This window comes from Canis lupus, chromosome 13 (assembly GCF_048164855.1).
Source record: "Canis lupus baileyi chromosome 13, mCanLup2.hap1, whole genome shotgun sequence".
NCBI lineage: Eukaryota > Metazoa > Chordata > Mammalia > Carnivora > Canidae > Canis > Canis lupus.
The window spans coordinates 34,880,832-34,900,267 of record NC_132850.1 but is presented as its reverse complement, the minus strand read 5'-3'; the positions used below and the strand labels follow the sequence as shown (position 1 = coordinate 34,900,267).

General features: G+C 39.4%; 1 pseudogene; it reads left to right on the top strand.

Annotated features, from left to right (window-relative positions):
* The first annotated feature begins 3,888 nt into the window (after positions 1 to 3,888).
* The window catches only part of LOC140602866 (malate dehydrogenase, mitochondrial-like), a 282,291-nt pseudogene continuing 266,743 nt past the window's right edge, over positions 3,889 to 19,436 (top strand).

Here is a 19,436-nt window from a genome sequence, read left to right as displayed (position 1 = left end):
CTGGGTGGCTAATAAAAATGTTACTGGGAAGCACAGCTCCCACTTTCCTTCTTTATCATTCAGGGAAAGGTGTATGCCAAGTGCTTATCTCCTGGGCAAAGGCGGTGACTTGACATTTTCACCACCTTCTTTAGGACAGCATTTTAAACTCCTGCTTCATTCAGAATTGCTTGTTTTTGCTACATCACAATTCTTCATTTTCGTTTGAGGAAAAAGCCTAAAAAAAGAATGTTTGTCCATAAGAGATGTTACTCAATTGTAATGTATGGACCTTGTTTTAATATAGATTAAAACAAACAAACAAGAAGAAAGACATAGGGCAATAAGGGAAGGTGAACGCTATTTTATGATACTAAGCAGCTGTTGTTATCTTGGGGGACTATGATGATATTTGAAAAGGGAACTCCTTGCCTCTTAGAGATATATACTAAAATATTCAGAGCTGAAGTGATATGATGTCTGAGATTTCTTTCAAAATAATCTGGGTTATTGGAGCAGGGAAGATGGGTTGGGAGCATGGAGGAAACTAGGTAGGCTATGAGCTGATTGTTGTTGAAGTTGTAAGCCATTTGGAAAATGGAGGAGAAGAAGGAAACAGGAGGAGAAGAGAAATGTTTTATATTTCATGGGACATGGAAATGAACCTTTGTACTATTAGAAGTTGTACACACTCATGATACAAGTATTAGATTCTAGAATGATTGGAATAACCAAAAATGCAGTTTGCAAATTATGCAGTATTTTTGTAAAATAAAAAAAAAAATAGGACATCAAAATTACTCACCTATGCAAAAAGTTGTAACCAATATTATTCCATAAATTGAAACAAATTAATGGTCATTTCCATGTGAAATATATATATTATAAATATATTAATATTGAGGGTAATATATATTATTTATATGTATATATTTACCCTAAGTGAGTAATATGATGAACTCAGTCCTCAGAACCTGACATTTATTTCTCACAGTTTTGGAAATTGGAAAGTCCAAGATCAAGGTGCTGGCAGATTCAGCATATACTAAGAACTCACTTCCTCATTCATAGATGCTTCCTGGTTCCTTGTGTCCTCACAAGGTGGAAAGGGCAAGGGAGCACCCCTTAGTCTCATGTAAGGGCACTAATCCCATTCTGGTGGGCTCTGCCCTCGTGATGTAATCATCTCTTAAAGGCTCATTTTATAACACCATCACATTGTGGGTTAGGATTTCAATGTTGGAATTTTAAAGCAATGCAAACATTCAGTCTATAGCAGGTAGCTACACAAAGGACTGTAGAACTTCTCTTTAGCTGGGACTTTGAGCTGGTGATTTCATTGGAAGAGGGGACTTTTTAAAAGCCACAGTTCTATAGCATTTGACAAATATTGAGAAAACATCAGTTGTACATATAAAAGAAAAAAGTATGGCTGCTTTAATGAGCATTAATATAGGCTTATGCTTTCTCTAAAACTATCCTGTTTGCTGCCTCCAACTAAAATGACATTTTGTAGGTGCTTAGGCTAGCGTTGGACATAGCAGGAAGGGTCAGGTAGATTTCCATATCAGGTAGACAGCAGAGTCCTATAGTTTTTTACTGGAAGGGACCTTAAGAGCTCATAGTCAAATCCTTTATTTTCCAAACATAACCTTTCTCTCTGGCTCTCACCCCTCTTTGGCTAACTCCTACTTCAGGACTCAATTTAGAGTCCCTTCCTCTAGGAGGCATTTTCTCTCTCCTGCAAAGTCTGGTTGCAGTCTCTGTTTCTGTCCCCTGTATTTCTTTTTCTTTTCTTTTCTTTTCTTTTCTTTTCTTTTCTTTTCTTTTCTTTTCTTTTCTTTTCTTTTCTTTTCTTTTCTTTTTTTCTTTCTTTTTTCTTTTCTTTTCTTTTCTTTTCTTTTCTTTCTTTTCTTTCTTTTTCTTCCTTTCTTTCTTTTTAAAGATTTTATTTATTTACTCATGAGAGATGCAGAGAAGGAGAGAGAGAAAGAGGCAGAGACACAGGCAGAGGGAGAAGCAGGCTCCATGTAGGGAGCCCAATATAGGACTCGATCCCAGTTCTCCAGGATCATGCCCCGGGATGAAGGCGGTGCTAAACCGCTGAGCCACCAGGTCTGCCCTGTCCCCTGTATTTTTTCTGTGGTCACACTCATCACTTGGTATTACAAATATTCTTTTCATTTTCTTTTTTTTAATCTGTTGCCCCCAAGAGATTCCAAACACTTGAGGGTAGAGGCCTCTGCAGTATCCAAGACCGATTGTAGGACCTGCACATAGTCATTCTCAAAAAATATCAAATGAATAAATGAATCTACTTAAAAAAGCTCTGAGGTAAAATCATTTATGTCTAGGGAGAGTTTGCTAGAGTATAGTGGACTAGGTGACTGGACGAATAGTGACTGAGCAGAACTAACCAGAAAATATGGGAAATGATAACAATACATAAAGAATATATGCAATATACAGAATAACAATAATAGCATCTCCTGAGCGCTTCCAAGATGATACCCCGTGTCCTCATACTTTATAGATGTTAATTCATTTAGTCTCCACCAACATGCCCATTTTACAGATGAGAACACGGAGGCACAGATGAGTTATATAATTTGTCCAGTTCACAAAACTAGAAGATGGCAGTGGAGCCAAGTGTTCAGCTCAGGCAGTAGAATGTCAAAACTGTAATTACCACAGTGATAAACATTGACAGCAGAGCTAATAACTAGAAGACACAATAGCAATCTGATAAATGCCTTGCCTTCAGCTACAGTTCACACTGTGTGTAGATCAAGAGGCTGGCCGGTGAATTTGTAGTCAGAGCCCAGAAATGTATAGGCCTGGGGCAAGTCTTAGAGAACCTAAAAGTTCTTAGACCCCCAAAGATTGAACTAAGTCTTTGAATGCACAACAAGTTCTTATATAAAAGAAGAACTTGAACTTGAAGGAAAGGTGTTCTGGCATAATAAATATGAATTTAAAAAGACTGGAAACTTGGACATTAAAATATTGGGTATCTTTGGTGTTAGGATTGCAAGTGATTTAACACTTTTTTTTTTAATAAATTTATTTTTTATTGGTGTTCAATTTGCCAACATACAGAATAACACCCAGTGCTCATCCCATCAAGTGCCCATCACCCATTCACCCCCACCCCCCCGCCCTCCTCCCCTTCCACCACCCCTAGTTCATTTCCCAGAGTTAGGATCTTCATGTTCTGTCTCCTTTTCTGATATTTCCTACCCATTTCTTCTGCCTTCCCTTATATTCCCTTTCACTATTATTTATATTCCCCAAATGAATGAGAACATATAATGTTTGTCCTTTTCCAATTATTTCACTCAGCATAATACCCTCCAGTTCCATCCACATTGAAGCAAATGGTGGGTATTTGTCATTTCTAATGGCTGAGTAATATTCCATTGTATACATAGACCACATCTTCTTTATCCATTCATCTTTCGATGGACACTGAGGCTCCTTCCACAGTGTGGCTATTGTGGACATTGCTGCTATAAACATTGGGGTGCAGGTTTCCCGGCGTTTCATTGCATCTGTATCTTTGGGGTAAGTCCCCAGCAGTGCAATTGCTGGGTCGTAGGGCAGGTCTATTTTTAACTCTTTGGGGAACCTCCACACAGTTTTCCAGAGTGGCTGCACCAGTTCACATTCCCACCAACAGTGCAAGAGGGTTCCCTTTTCTCTGCATCCTCTCCAACATTTGTGGTTTCCTGCCTTGTTAATTTTCCCCATTCTCACTGGTGTGAGGTGGTATCTCATTGTGGTTTTGATTTGTATTTCCCTGATGGCCAGTGATGTGGAGCATTTTCTCATGTGCATGTTGGCCATGTCTATGTCTTCCTCTGTGAGATTTCTGTTCATGTCTTTTGCCCATTTCATGATTGGATTGTTTGTTTCTTTGGTGTTGAGTTTAATAAGTTCTTTATAGATCTTGGAAACTAGCCCTTTATCTGATACGTCATTTGCAAATATCTTCTCCCATTCTGTAGGTTGTCTTTTAGTTTTGTTGACTGTATCCTTTGCTGTGCAAAAGCTTCTTATCTTGAAGAAGTCCCAATAGTTCACTTTTGCTTTTCCCTATCAAAATACCATCAACTTTCTTCAGAGAATTAGAACAAATTATTTTAAGATTTGTGTGGAATCAGAAAAGACCCCGAATAGCCAGGGGAATTTTAAAAAAGAAAACCATAGCTGGGGGCATCACAGTGCCAGATTTCAGGTTGTATTACAAAGCTGTGGTCACCAAAACAGTGTGGTACTGGCACAAAAACAGACACATAGATGAATGGAACAGAACAGAGAATCCAGAAGTGGACCCTCAACTTTATGGTCAACTAATATTCGATAAAGGAGGAAAGACTATCCCCTGGAAGAAAGACAGTCTCTTCAATAAATGGTGCTGGGAAAATTGGACATCCACATGCAGAAGAATGAAACTAGACCACTGTCTTTCACCATACACAAAGATAAACTCAAAATGGATGAAAGATCTAAATGTGAGACAAGATTCCATCAAAATCCTAGAGGAGAACACAGGCAACACCCTTTTTGAACTTGGCCACAGTAACTTCTTGCAAGATACATCCACGAAGGCAAAAGAAATGATTTAAAAGTCTTATGTAGGAGCCGGGAGGCCCTGTGCAGTGTGGAGGTCGTTGGTGTCACCTGCCAGCCGCAGGCTCCTGCGCCTACTCTTCAGCTCCCCGCTTGCTCCAACCAACCATGCTCTCCGCCCTTGCCCGCCCTGCCGGTGCCTCTCTCCGCCGCAGCGTCAGCACCTCGGCCCAGAACAATGCTAAAGTAGCTGTGGGGCTTCCGGAGGAATCAGGCAGATAGTGAGCTGCCTGACCCTCTACGATATTGCTCATACACCCAGAGTGGCCGCAGATCTGAGCCACATCGAGACCAGAGCAACCGTGAAAGGCTACCTTGGACCTGAGCAGCTGCCGGATTGCCTCAAAGGCTGCGATGTGGTGGTTATTCCAGCCGGAGTCCCAAGAAAACCAGGCATGACACGGGATGACCTGTTCAACACCAATGCCTCAATTGTGGACACCCTGACTGCTGCCTGCGCCCAGCATTGCCCCGAAGCCGTGATCTGCGTCATTTCAAATCCGGTCAACTCCACCATCCCAATTGCAACGGAGGTTTTCAAGAAACACGGAGCTTACGACTCCAATAAAATCTTCGGGGTGACGACCCTGGACATTGTCAGGGCCAACACTTTCACTGCAGAACTAAAGGGTTTGGATCCCGCGCGAGCCAATGTTCCTGTCATTGGTGGTCATGCCGGGAAGACCATTATCCCTCTGATCTCTCAGTGCACTCCCAAGGTGGACCTTCCCCAGGACCAGCTGACAGCCGTCACTGGGCAGATTCAGGAGGCCGGCACGGAGGTGGTGAAGGCCAAAGCTGGAGCAGGCTCTGCCACCCTGTCCATGGCATACGCTGGAGCCCGGTTTGTCTTCTCCCTTGTGGATGCAGTGAATGGGAAGGAAGGAATTGTCGAATGTTCCTTTGTTAAATCCCAGGACACAGACAGTGACTATTTCTCCACACCATTACTGCTGGAGAAAAAGGGCATCGAGAAGAATCTAGGCATTGGCAAGATCTCCCCTTTTGAAGAGAAGATGATAGCAGAAGCCATCCCTGAGCTGAAGGCCTCCATCAAAAAGGGAGAGGAGTTTGTGAAGAACATGAAATGAAAGGGCAGCCAGCTAGCACTCCATTTCCCTAACTTATGAAGGCATCATGTCCCTGCAAAGCCATCTCCTGCCCTCATGTTTCCCTTGCGTTAACCACGAGTGTCATGTTAATGTCGCCACCCCTTCCAATCACAGGTCCGTCAATGTGTGCATCAATAAAAGCAGGCTTCCATTTTCTTTTTAAAAAAATAAAAAATAAAAAAATAAAACTCTTATGTATGCTTTTCCTCACTTTCCAGCATTTCTTCAATGTACTTATATTACCTTGGTGATTTTTTAGAAGAAAAATCTTGGAAGTGATAAAGACAAGCACTAGCTTTTCTCAAACTCTACCAAGAATTATTGATATCTACTTGTAATGACTAAAACAGAGGAGGTCTTTGGACTTTTGTGACTATTTAGAAACTTAGTTAATCAGGATTAGAAAGAACCATGTAAGTTTATTAATTTGGTTCTGGATAGCTGAGTTTATCTTTCTCCTTTCTATCTGAAAGTTGAAAGGAAGTTATTCATTCATGGGTATAAAAATGTATCCTAGATTATACAGATTGCATTGTTTTATGAGTTGTTTTTGTTTTTTGTTTTTTTTAATACTATAGGTTACTACCAGCAGAAGCCCCTTGAAAGTGGCTTCAGTTGGATGGTGAACCTCTTGAAATTGTGGCAAATCTTTGTGTATATGTGTACTTTTTTTTTTTTGGAGTGGATGAGTTCATAGCTTTCATATATTTTCAAGAAATCTCTCAAAAGGATTAAGAACTGCTACATGATATGGATTTACCTGTAAATTCTAGATGAAGGCAAGAAGAGTCTGGATTTGTTGTTAGGAAGTTAGAGGCAAAGTTGGAATCAGGTAACACTGTCAACAATCCCAGTATGGGGTTCAAGAATAAGATCTTATAGTCACGAGCTGGTCATAGCTTATAAATCAGATGTAGAGACAGAAACTGTCTGGAACCAAGAAAGAGGAACAGAAAGAATACAACAAAGGCAGTTTTAGTAAATACCTATTGCTTAAAAAGGAATTATTTTAGACTCGGCTGAGACAAGAAGTTTCCCAGTAGTGATGCTGTATTCTGGTATGAGTTAATATGTCTGAGCTCCCAGATAGCTCTGTGATGTCTCCAACTTTCCATTCTAAGGGTCCCTCCATACTCTTATAAACAATCTACTAGAGGGGAAACAATCTGCTAGGGGGGCCCCTGGGTAGCTCAGTTAGTTAAGCCACCAACTCTTGATTTTGGCTCAAGTTGTAATCTCAGGGTTGCCAGATGGAGCCCCAAGGTAGGCTCCACGCTCATCAAGGAGTCTGCTTGAGATTCTCTCTCTTGACTCCTCCCTCACCACCCCACCCCCTGCACATGTGTGTGCTCACTTTATCTCTCAAATAAATCAATAAATATTAAAAAAATTCTAATAGAGATTCAGGGTAGTGGACTTCTCTGCTTTCTATTACTCCTATTCACTACACTTATAAAATTATGTCTGAGGCCTTAAAATATCCAGAGAACAAGCACAAAAACATTGTTTTTTAATAATAGTAACAATAGTAATATTTGCAATCGTATGATATAAATGCACATTATTATTGGGTCAAGATGTTCCACAAAATGTTAATATTAACATCTAGTTTACAGAGAATGAGAACAATTTATTTCAAAGATTGGATGGTTAGTAGGATTGGTTCTTTTTTTTTAATTTTTATTTATTTATGATAGTCACACACAGAGAGAGAGAGAGGCAGAGACACAGGCAGAGGGAGAAGCAGGCTCCATGCACCGGGAGTCAGACGTGGGATTCGATCCTGGGTCTCCAGGATCGCGCCCTGGGCCAAAGGCAGGTGCCAAACCGCTGCGCCACCCAGCGATCCCCAGTAGGATTGGTTCTTATGGAACATTGGGTGAATTTCTTTCTTTATTTTTTTTCTTTTTAAGAATTTATTTTTAAGCAATCTCTACATCCAACATAGGGCTCTAACTCACAACCCCAAGATGGAATGGCAACTCAGCCAGCCAGGCGCTTCATCTTTAAACTCAATATAAACATTGGGGCGGGCACTGTGGAATATACAAAAGAAATAGAAGACAGAATTCTTAATCTCAAGATACCGCAGTCTTTTCAGGAAACGTGAAACAATACAAGTCCAGTTAAACTCAATGTCGTCAAGTGCTAGATTGTAACCACATCCAGGCTAGTTTAGGGCTCTTGGAAAACTGCTCTTCAACAACAAAAATATACATGTGTATACATACATGCACACACACAGACCCCTTCATCCCTAATGAAAGTAACTTTTAACATCATTTTTCCTTTCATTTTTAAAGAGAAAATAATACATTAAAATATGATATATGGAAGATGTGTTCTATTTCAGTTATATGTTCTCCAAGAGTCTTTTACATTCCAGGTTTAGAGAAAAGCCACGTTATTTAAAAAGGCAAATAGCCATACATGTACACATAGATGCATTTTCTACTGATGAGTTTTCTAGGCTGAGCCTTTATTATTTTTATTTTTTAAAGATTTTATTTATTTATTCATGAGAGACATGGAAAGAGAGGCAGAGACATAGGCAGAGAGAGAAGCAGGCTCCTCCCAGGGACCCTGATATGGGACTTGATCCCCAGACCCTGGGATCACATCCTGAGCCAAAGGCACACTCAATCCAGGTGTCCCCCCTCTTTTTTAAAAGATTTTATTTATTTATTTGCGAGAGAGAGAGAGAGAGAGAGAGAGCACAAGTGGAGATGAGGGTCAGAGGGAGAAGGAGAAGCAGATTCCCTGCTGAGCAGGGAGCCTGATGGGGGGCTTGATCCCAGGACCCCCGGATCAGGACTTGAGCCGAAGGCAGACAACTGACTGAGCTACCCTGAGCTGAGCCTTTATATATCTAGCCATTAAAAAAAAGGAAGACCGTGGGCAAGAAAGAGAAGTAAAGAAAGAAAAGAAGAAAGAACTGTTCTACTTTTTCAACAGGGCTTGGTAATTTTTTTAAAGATTTTATTTATTTATTCATGAGAGACACAGAGAGGGGCAGAGATATAGGCCAAGGGAGAAGCAGGCTCCATGCAAGGAGCCCAATATGGGACTTGATCTGAGATCCCGGGATCATGCCCTGAGCCAAAGGCAGATGCTCAACCGCTGAGCCACTCAGGCATCCCGGGCTTGGTAATGTTAAGATAAATATTCACTTATTTAAACCACAGATAGTGTAGATTTTTCTGCTTTTAAGAGACACACTTGCATTTCCTAGTTTTATTTGTCATTTTAAATCACAACATGGTTTTTCAAATACTTTACTGTATGTAAAGATTCATCTTTATCCCTTTTAACTATTTGGAAAAATGAATGCTAAAATTATCTTTGGTTTATTAATCTGTGGATTAATTAAATAAGAAACTTTTTCAATCCACATATGAAGAAACTTGGAGATGCTCTAAGACAGAATACATTGATACACATGCTTCAGTAAAATACTCAGGGTTTATATGTCAGGTTTGAAACAAGTACAAAACTTCTTTGAGATATCACAGAAGCACAAGTCATGTCTCCATAGACTCTCCAACAATGCCGTCTGCCAAAGCCTCTATGACAGTCTGTAGGAGAAGACATTCTGGGCCAAAATACAAAACATCTGGGTTCTGGTGACAGCATCTTTACTTTCTCCATCTGTTTTCTTATCTCTGAAATAGAGTTAATAATTCTTTCTCTACCCATCTCTCTGGGTTTTGTGAAGACAAACTGTGATAATAAATAATTGGAAACACGTTGGGCAGTGATTTGTAGAGTGATTTCAAAATTTAAAGATAGCTTTCTAAGAAAAAAAATTGATTTAAGTAAAAAATCAAATGAAAGTATAATGGTACATAGCATTTTATTTTCCCCAGATTGACACAAAGTTCCAAGGAAAGGGTTTTAAGAAGACTCTAAATTCTATATCACTATAAAAGCATTCCGCAGTGGTGATTCTAGCCATATTGAATCTGTGAAAGAACCTCTCTGGCTACCTACTTTGTTTCTGGTAAAGTTTAGAGAGCATGGGAGAAGATGAATGATTTGGTGAAAAGACACTTTGAGTAGGTAGAGGATCACTGTTAACAAATGGTTTTTAAAGCTTTTGTTTAAGAAAGTGTTCCTCCAAAGGGCGCCTGGGTGGCTCAGTTGGTTAAATGACTCTTGGGGGCAGCCCTGGTGGCTCAGCAGTTTAGTGCGGCCTTCAGTCCAGGGCGTGATCCTGGTGACCCGGGATTGAGTCCCACGTCGGGCTCCCTGCATGGAGCCTGCTTCTCCCTCTGCCTGTGTCTCTGCCTCTCTCTCTATGTCTGTCTCTCTCATGAATAAATAAATAAAAAATCTTAAAAAAAATGACTCTTGGTTTTTGGCTCAGGTCATGATCTTACAGATTATGAGATTTAGCCTACTTCAGACTCTATGCTCAGTGAGGCTCACAGATTATGAGATTTAGCCTACTTCAGACTCTATGCTCAGTGAGGAGTCTGCTTGAGATTCTCTCCCTCTACTTCTCTCTTCACTCACCCACTCTCTCTCTCTCTCAAATAAATTAATTAAAAAAAAAAGTTTCTTTAAGATTTAAGGACTTGTGGCAAGCTTATCAGTGTCTAGTCCCCATCAAAGGCCCTAAGGGATGGAAAAGTCTGCCAAGTGTCATGTTAAGAACTTGTGGTTTCTTTTTCCCAACTTCATGTTTTTATACCACTTCTCATATATTTGTGCTCTTTTTTCAAGACTACTCTCTTTTCTCCAGTCTTCCTAAAATTGGTCCCACCTTCAAATCAATAGTTTTATGAAATACATTATTCTTTTTTTTTAAAGATTTTATTTATTTATTTGAGAGAAAGTGAGAGAGATCATAGAGATAGAAGGAGAAAGGGAAGCAGACTCGCCACTGAGTGGAGAGCCCAAAATGGGGCTCGACCCCAGGACCCTGAGATCGTGACCTGAGCTGAAGGCAGACTCTTAACCAAGTGAGCCACCCAGGCGCCTTGAAATACATTATTCTTGAGGAAGTTTCAGAGTATTTCCTGCTTTTGTTTATGATTCAGTGATGTTTTACCTGTTTTTCTTGGCTAAAGGAAACCAATGACTAAAGGGCTTCCTAAGCTGTTCTCCTACTGCTGCCTATACCTTGTTTGGAGAGGTTTCATTTACTTATAGCTGGTATTGAGAGCTATTAAAAGATTTAAATCCATATTATTAATCCAAAATATGTTTGATAAAAACTAAATCTCTAGTAAATAGATTATATAAATTACTGCGTATCTACTTTCAAGAGTACTGTGTAGCTATAAAACAATGCTAAACTAGTTTCTAAAAACAAGGCATGAGCTTGTTACAGAGTTAGTTTTTTAACTGTTAAAAGTAAATATAATAAGGTCTCAATTATATAAAGATCTTTGAATATAGGTGTTCTTTTTCCTTTTCTTACACTTAGCTGTATTTTTTCAACTATCATAAGCATGTTTATTTTTATATTACAATGGAGTCTATCTGTGGGCTTTTTTTTTTTCAGCCCAATACTAAGTAAATTGCTTTCACATTGGCTAATAAGAATAAAAGCACTTAAAATCCCAACAAAGACAACAATAATGATAAAAACGTATGTAATACTCTGGGAGGAACTGGTTTATAATGAATGAGTTCACTCCAGACTACTCAATTTTAAGTTACGCCTAGAGCTCAGCCTGTTAGTGTGCAAAGTAGGAAGTGATGAGGTTAATTGGAGCTTTGTGGCTGATTTCATTTAACCTTGGTCACAACGGACATAGATGCCTTGTAAGCCCCCACTACTGCCTTCCCCTTCCCCTTCAGCCTTCACGATCTCTTCCTTTTTGAACTTCCCATTTTATTTCCATTCTTCCCCAATGGCTTAAATCACAGGAAGAGAGAGAAAAATGGGGCAGGTCAAACTTAAAGGTATAGAAAAGATTCTTTTTACCTTACTTCTATCTCTGCAGGCAGGGGAGATCCCTTTGGACAAGTTCTGAGAAATAGAGCTATTTCATGTAACTGAGCGCTCAACTACTTCAGCTAATGGATCTTGTGACCCAGTTGTGGGAGTGGAGTTAAGTTCCCTTTTATTTCTTAGAGTGACTTTTAAAAAGGCACTGGAGCATGTAACAGAATCCTTCTTCCTTTCTTTCTTTTGAACACTGAAAATTCATGGTAATGATTAATATTACCCCCATTAACATTTTGTGAAACTGATCAAGACCTAGAGCAGTTTTTCTGACACAAGATTGTTGCAATGTCATATTCAGTAAAGGTTTGGTGAGCAGAGACTGCGTAGGGACATAGCATAGTACATATTTGGAGGCCTCCTCAAATCTCCATTAGCTCCAAGGACACCCAGACATTTTTTTGAAAATGTATTCTGTGATGCAAACAATATTTTTCTCAATCTTATTTAAAATGTTGGGGAGGAAAGCTGTCTCTTGCCTTTGCTGTTTCTTTTGTAACATATAATTTGTGCAATTATAAGACAAGTCCCTTAAGTACTAACTAGTATGGAAGAAAAATAAATATTTGCAAGCTGAGAAAGAACTATAAGAGATGTATGTCCAGGGTACAGGTCTCCCCAGGGCTCCAGGAAGGCTGGCAATAGAGGTATTAAAATGAGAGTATCAGGCAAAGTAAAAAGAAGAGGGGCCCAGGCTAAGGGAAGGTCAAGTTCAAAGGCACTACTGTGTGAAAAGATTCTTCAGGAAAACGAAAGCTGCTTGCTGAGAATAATTGAAGATGAGGCCAAAGAAGTAGGCATCAGCTATATCACAGACTTAGATGCAGGTTAGGGAGTTCAGACTCTACTGTGTGGACCAGGAGTATCAAAGTGACCTCGAAAATCATTTTACTAGGCTGGCATAGCTATTTTAAAATAGTTTCAGGTCTGAATGCCTTTAAGTGGGACAGGTCTTTTCCAGGTCCATACTGCCTCGGACTTTGCTGTATTGAACTCCATGATTTCACATATTTAAATCTCTAGTAGTGAAGACATCTGAAATTGTCTCAAGAAACCTCTAGGTAGGCAATGGAGAGTCATGAAAGTACTAGAATAAGCCAATGACATGATCAGATTTGTACTTTGGGAAGATTATTCAGGCAGTACAGTGGAGAATGAGTTTTGTGACAGCTGGCATGACCTGGAAGGAAAGACCAATCAGAAAAATATTTAGGAGTGCCTGGGTGGCTCAGTGGTTGAGCATCTACCTTTTACTCAGGCCGTGATCCCAAGGTCCTGGGAGTGAGTTCTGTATCGGGGGCTTCCCGCAGGGAGCCTGCTTTTCCCTCTGCCTGTGTCTCTGCCTCTCTCTCTCTCTCATGAATAAATAAATAAAATATTAAAAAAAATATTTAGCAGGTAGAATCTGCAGGACCTAATAAATAATTGTATGTCGAAGATGATGGAGGAGGCTTTAATGGCTTCTAAGTTCTTGATTTGGTAAAGGGGTAGATTTGAGTGTGATTTACTGAGATGTGGGCTTTGCAAAAGGAGTACAAGTTGGGAGCAATGAAAGGATGTTCAGTTTGAGACCTGGTAAGTCTGACTGGCCCTGTGGGCCATTTTTGGCAGGCTGTTCAGTGGGCTAGAGATATGGATGCTCTGGGTATTTGGCTTCACCCCCAGTCTAGAACCAAGCCAGGTTGTTGGGTTGTTGAACTATCCTTAGCTCTGTTTGGTTACTGACTTCTTTGACTGTATCCCAAGGAAAAGCTAGATTTCCTTTCTCATTTGTTCCCACCTACTGTAGTTGTCAGTTTCTATCTGTCCTGCAGGGTTTTTAAGGAAAAGGAATGTAATTATGTTTCATCTTCTTGTGACTATTGCCACTCTCTTCCACCCATCAACTAACTGCCCTATGGTTGTTTGCACTGTTATTGTTAATAGGTAATAGTGCCTGCATGGTTAATGACCCAGCATCCCTTGCAGAGATTTGTGGGCTGCATGTGAACATGAACTGCTACCAGCAAGAGATGGCGGACAGCTAGCCTTGGCCATGAGCACACCTGGCAAAGAAAGCTTTCCTGTCCCAAGAACACTGACTGACTTATCTGTAATAGGCCTCCTGGAGTGGGTGGAGCTCAGGTTAGGCTGCTTCTGGGGTTGAAACTAACAGCAAAACCATTCATAGAAGCTGAACAGGACATGTGCAAAGGAATAGCTACTTCTCAGGCCACACAGCATTTGCATTGCCTTCAGTAATTTCAAGTTTTCTCCTCTGGACCTGAAAGGAATTTGGGTTCTATAAATCTGTTTAAAGTATGCCTCAAAATGACTAAATTCTTGGTGTAACTTTGGCGTTTGAAGTTGTCTGAAAAATGAGGCAAATCATCAGTAAGCACATACTATGAATCAGGACCTCCACAAAGAGTGGGACTCCAGTGGTATCCCTTCATGGAAATGTAGAGCACTCTGAAACCTGGCGTGACTCCGTGATGCTTTGGGTAAGTCACATACTACCTTTTGAAAGGGGGAGGTGATACCCAGATTAAGGACAAGAGCGGTTCATTGAAACACAGTAAAAAAAAAAAGTTTCTGCAATTTCCCCACCCAAAAATCATCTCCAAATCCTTATCTGCAGGTACATAAACAAACATTATTTTTATTAATGATAAATTATGTTAAACATTTATTTTTTTCCTTATTCAAATTGAAGTATAATTTACATAGAATGGAATGTATAGTTGCTAAAGGTACATTTTGATGAATTTTGGCAAATGTATACCCATTCTGTCCCTCTCCTCCCCGTCAAGCCATATTCCAGTATTAGAATATTTCCATCACTCTAGAAAGTTCCCTTACCTCTTTTCAAATCAGTCTACTCTCTTTACCTGTTCTATTCCTAGCCAACCTCTGTCCTGTTGTCTATTGCTAGATTGGTTTTGCCTGTTCTTGAACTTCATATAAATGGAAACAGACAAATACAAAGAGTTTTGTATTTTTTATTTTTATTTTTAATTTTTATTTATTTATGATAGTCACACACACACACACAGAGAGGCAGAGACACAGGCAGAGGGAGAAGCAGGCTCCATGCACTGGGAGCCCGACATGGGATTTGATCCCGGGTCTCCAGGATCGCGCCCTGGGCCAAAGGCAGGCGCCAAACCGCCGTGCCACCCAGGGATCCCCTGTATTTTTTTAAAATCTAGTAACATGTGAATGATTTTCACCTCAGAAAAATTTATCTGCAGTATCACTTTTAATGGAAAAATCTTACTTTTTCTGAATGCGGTGTACACATACTTACTTGACCAGTTCTCATAAGTGGACATTTTAATTTCTTTAATTCCCTCCCTTTCTCTCTTCCTTCCTTGCTCTTATAAATATCCTTTTTATCAATGTCATTATAGGCAAGTCTCTGCATATGAAGCAATGTGAGGTTGCATTCCTGGAAGTGGAGTTGCTGTGTCAAATAAATGTACTTAAAAAAAATGGACATTAAAAGGGATATTGTCAAATGATCTCCAAAAAGACTACCTTAGTTTATTTCTTGGTATTGTCATAACATGTAAACTTGTTTTCTCATACCCTCACCAACGTTGAGAATTGGGGGGAAAATCTTTGATATTAGTCAGCTTCATAGTATAAACCTGGTATTTCATTTTGATCTGTATTTCTTTTATTATTAATGAGGTTGAAGGATTTTTCTTCTGAGGAAGATTTCATTTTCCTTTTGTTATTTTACAGTGGAAATAAATGGTCTTTTCATAAAAAATTAATTTTCCAAATGATCAATAGTTGGTTATGGAAAAAATAGCCCTATTGAAGATGAGAGTATAAAAATAAATCAACGAACAAAGCCATAAGCCAAATTTTCTCTCTTTTACTTTTAGCCAATGGACTTATTCCATAATGATTGACATTAGCCTCATTCTATAATTGATTTTGCCTAGTTTTTGTTTTTCAGGCAGTGTTTTTGTTTTCAGTTACTTTTAGAAAGGTTTTACTTCTGCTTGAAAAAAATTAAATTCAGTTTTGGATGACTAGGTTTTTAAATAAAAATTAATCCTCTAAGGATACGTTTAAGCCCAGAACATACCTTAGATATTTTAAAAATGATTAAAGGAGAGCCAGATATCCAGTGTTTAGGAAGCCACTTGCTTTTTGCCAAGTTATCTAGCAACAAAGTTAGTAAATGAGGTTTGAAAACATTCCAACCTTTTGTGTCAAATCACAGGATTAGTTGATACCATCTTGGTAGTATATCACAACTTTCTTTCAAACTCTGATTATCATCATCAATAGGTATATACAAAGAGATTCCTTTTTTTCTAACATTTTTCAGAGAACCATTGTTGATTGATTGATTGGTTTATTACCATTGCTGTTTTAGTTGTAGCTCAGTTGAACGTGGGATAGCTCAGTTCCTTATTTGTAGAAATGAGGGTGTTGGCTAAATTTACCCTGAAGGTCTCCTTGGGACCTAAAACTCTTAAGATAGAGAAATTTATCATTGTTATAGTAAATGTTAGTAAAAATCTTTATGATAATAGAGATTAATAAATATAAATAACACTTTGATAAGATCTTGTTTGGGCAATGTCCACAGAGTCATTTAGAGACAGAATTAAGCATGTAGGCAGTAGGGTAGAATGCAGATTCTGGAGTTGGAAGCAATTTTGGGTCTGAAACACAGCTCTACCACTGTCTGTGTAGCCTTCAGCTGGTTACTTAATCTCTCAATTTTTCAGTTTGCTCATTTGTAAGTGGGGATAATAGCTTCTTAAATCATTGCCTAACACATAGGAAATACCCGGGATATTGTAGCCGCTATTATTATTTTTTTTTAATTTTTTATTAATTTTTATTTATTTATGATAGTCATACACAGAGAGAGAGAGAGAGGCAGAGACATAGGCAGAGGGAGAATCAGGCTCCATGCACCAGGAGCCCGACATGGGATTCGATCCCGGGTCTCCAGGATCGCACCCTGGGCCAAAGGCAGGCGCCAAACCGCTGCGCCACCCAGGGATCCCCTGCTATTAACATTTTTAAAATCATCATCATCAACAACACAATCAGGAATGTATAAAAGAGAAGCAGCCATCACTTTATTTTTCATTAACCTACTCTAATTTATATTTGAAACTTTTAGACTGGTTATTTGTACTGTCAAATATATAGTGAATCTGATCTCCTCATTATAGGATATATTAGCAGAAAACCTTCTCTTCTCCCTCACAGATTCTCCTTTCTAACTAAACCACCCTCTTGAGTTGATGGGGTTGAAGGCCATTCACTTTGTGAAGGTCTAGCTGGTCTGGAAGGAAGCCTGGAACCCCTTATGGCCTTAATGCATCTACTTCCTAAGCCTCTTCCTTTCTGAGTTCCTCCCACAGTGGCAATGGAAAGACCACCTTCCAGGTCTCCAGACAGGGTGCAGTTGCTCCCCACTACATATTCCTAGAGAGACAAGTATGAGCCATTCCTAGGTGGCCCTGAAACTCCCCTGCAGTGTCCTTCTGCTAAATCATCTCTGACCATATGTGACTTCACCTGAAAGGTCCTCTCTTGTTTTGGGGACCTTGCAGACTGTCATTTCCAACCCTTCCTTCAGCTTACCTATGTGTTAGCACCTGTGTCTTATAGTTAGTTATGCATGAGTCTGTCTTCCTTGCTAACCTAGATAAGAAGCCCAGTGAATGTATATGCAATGAATAAATGAATGTATGAACAACACAGTTCTCACCCTTGACAGTGATGTTCAGCACTAGTCTAAAGACAAAGTTTTCAGAGATCTCACAAATACTTTAACTCCTTCAAACATTGGAACCTGTCCTACTTGCCCCACCAGAAGGGTTCCCTCATGTCTACCTATAACTGTCATGTCTGCAACTCTACATACATCATCCTGAAGACTGGTTTCATTTTCGCCATTTTACAGATGAGGACACCTGAAACTCAAGGATATATAAAGCAACTAGTCCAAGACTCAATATTAGCAAATGCATTGGATCCCAGGTTTGTCTGACTCCAAAGCCCATTGCTCTTTCCACCATATTGCATTGTCTCCAGAAAAAGGATCAGCAGGTAGTGAGGTCTGGCATTTGGTTGTCCATAGCCTCAGGTGTATATAGGTAGAACTCCACAGCTTTCACCAGTAGGTATTACTGTTTGAGGCATGAAAGAAGGTGGATGGTGGAGTTTGTTTTGAATGTGGCAGAAGAGCTTGAAATGTCACCACCAGCTTTTCACTGATATTTACATTTCTTCTGTCTCAGGGATTGTTCCCTAGTAAAGCAATTAAATCTTTGTAGGAGGAGCAGGGCATCTGTAGTAAGTCATTTACATCTTATGTGCCTTATCAGTTCAAGCCCAGATGATACAGCCTTGGAAAATGACATGTATGTGACATATATGTCAACCTAAATAAAGAGGTAAAGTGAGACAACCTCAAATTACCAGAAATTGAGGTTATTTGGAAATAGTAGAGGAATTGCAATTTGGAAAATGCATGCTGTGGCAAGCTACAGGCAAGGCTGTTGAAGGTTTAGGGCAGACTTATGAACAAGGAATGCAGAGAGGGAGACATCCAGCCAGAGTCCAACCAGTTAGTTTATTGCCTCGAAGATGGGGAGAGATTCCTGTTGGATGTTCATTGGTAAGAAGATAAGCCTCATCTTCTGTAAATCAGGTGTTTATGGGAAATCAGTGCCTCAGTTCTTTTTTTTTTTTTTTTATTCATAAGACACACACACACACACACACACACACACACACACACACACAGAGAGAGAGAAGAGACAGAAACAGGCTCCACACAGGGAGCCCAATGCGGGACTGGATCCCGAGACCCCAGGATCACGCCCTGGGTGGAAGGCAGGGACTAAACCACTGAGCCACCCAGGGATCCCAGTGTCTCAGTTCTTAAGGTCTGTTCTTCTGAGGGCATGTGCATGAGATTCCTCATTTCATATCCTCCAGTTCAAGTTAAGATTGAAATCCTTTCACATGATGATTTAGAGAATTAAATATATATTAATATTAATAAAATATATTCTTTACACACAATGTAGTTATATAAAGATAATTAAATATGTATTTATTGATATTTGTTAAGAAAATATTTTAAAATTAAGACAGTCTCTCTTGTTATCATTCTCCTAGACATGATCAAGAAATGTATTGTTAGTTTTTTCTGTCTTTGGAGCAAAATTTTAATTGTTCTTGAGCCACTTATTATTATTTTAAAAATATTATTTATTTATTCATGAGAGACACACAGAGAGAGTCAGAGACACAGGCAGAGGGAGAAGCAGGCTCCATTCAGGGAGCCTGACGTGGGACTTGATCCCGGGTCTCCAGGATCACGCCTTGGATCGAAGGCGGCGCTAAACCGCTGAGCCACCCGGGCTGCCCACTTATTAAATACAAGAAGAAATTGCTGTTTAATGGACTCAAAGAAGAATTTTAGTATTTTAATTTTCTAAAAGATTGATCTGGCAGATAGATGTTTTTGTATTTCTATAAGGGCTGCATTTATATATTAGAGTAGCTTTTTTTTTTAATTCTAAAGCAATACATTAGAACTGAGTTAAAGCAATGAAATTTCATACTTTTCATTCTTGCTGCCTTAGAATGGTCACAATAGGCTCAATGAAAGATATCTAGAAAGATGTAAATACTGTATTGTGTCTTTTTTAGTATTGTCAAAGCTTTAAGGGTTTTTTTGTGTTTTTTTTTTTTCACAGAAGGATCAAGATAAGGGTGATATT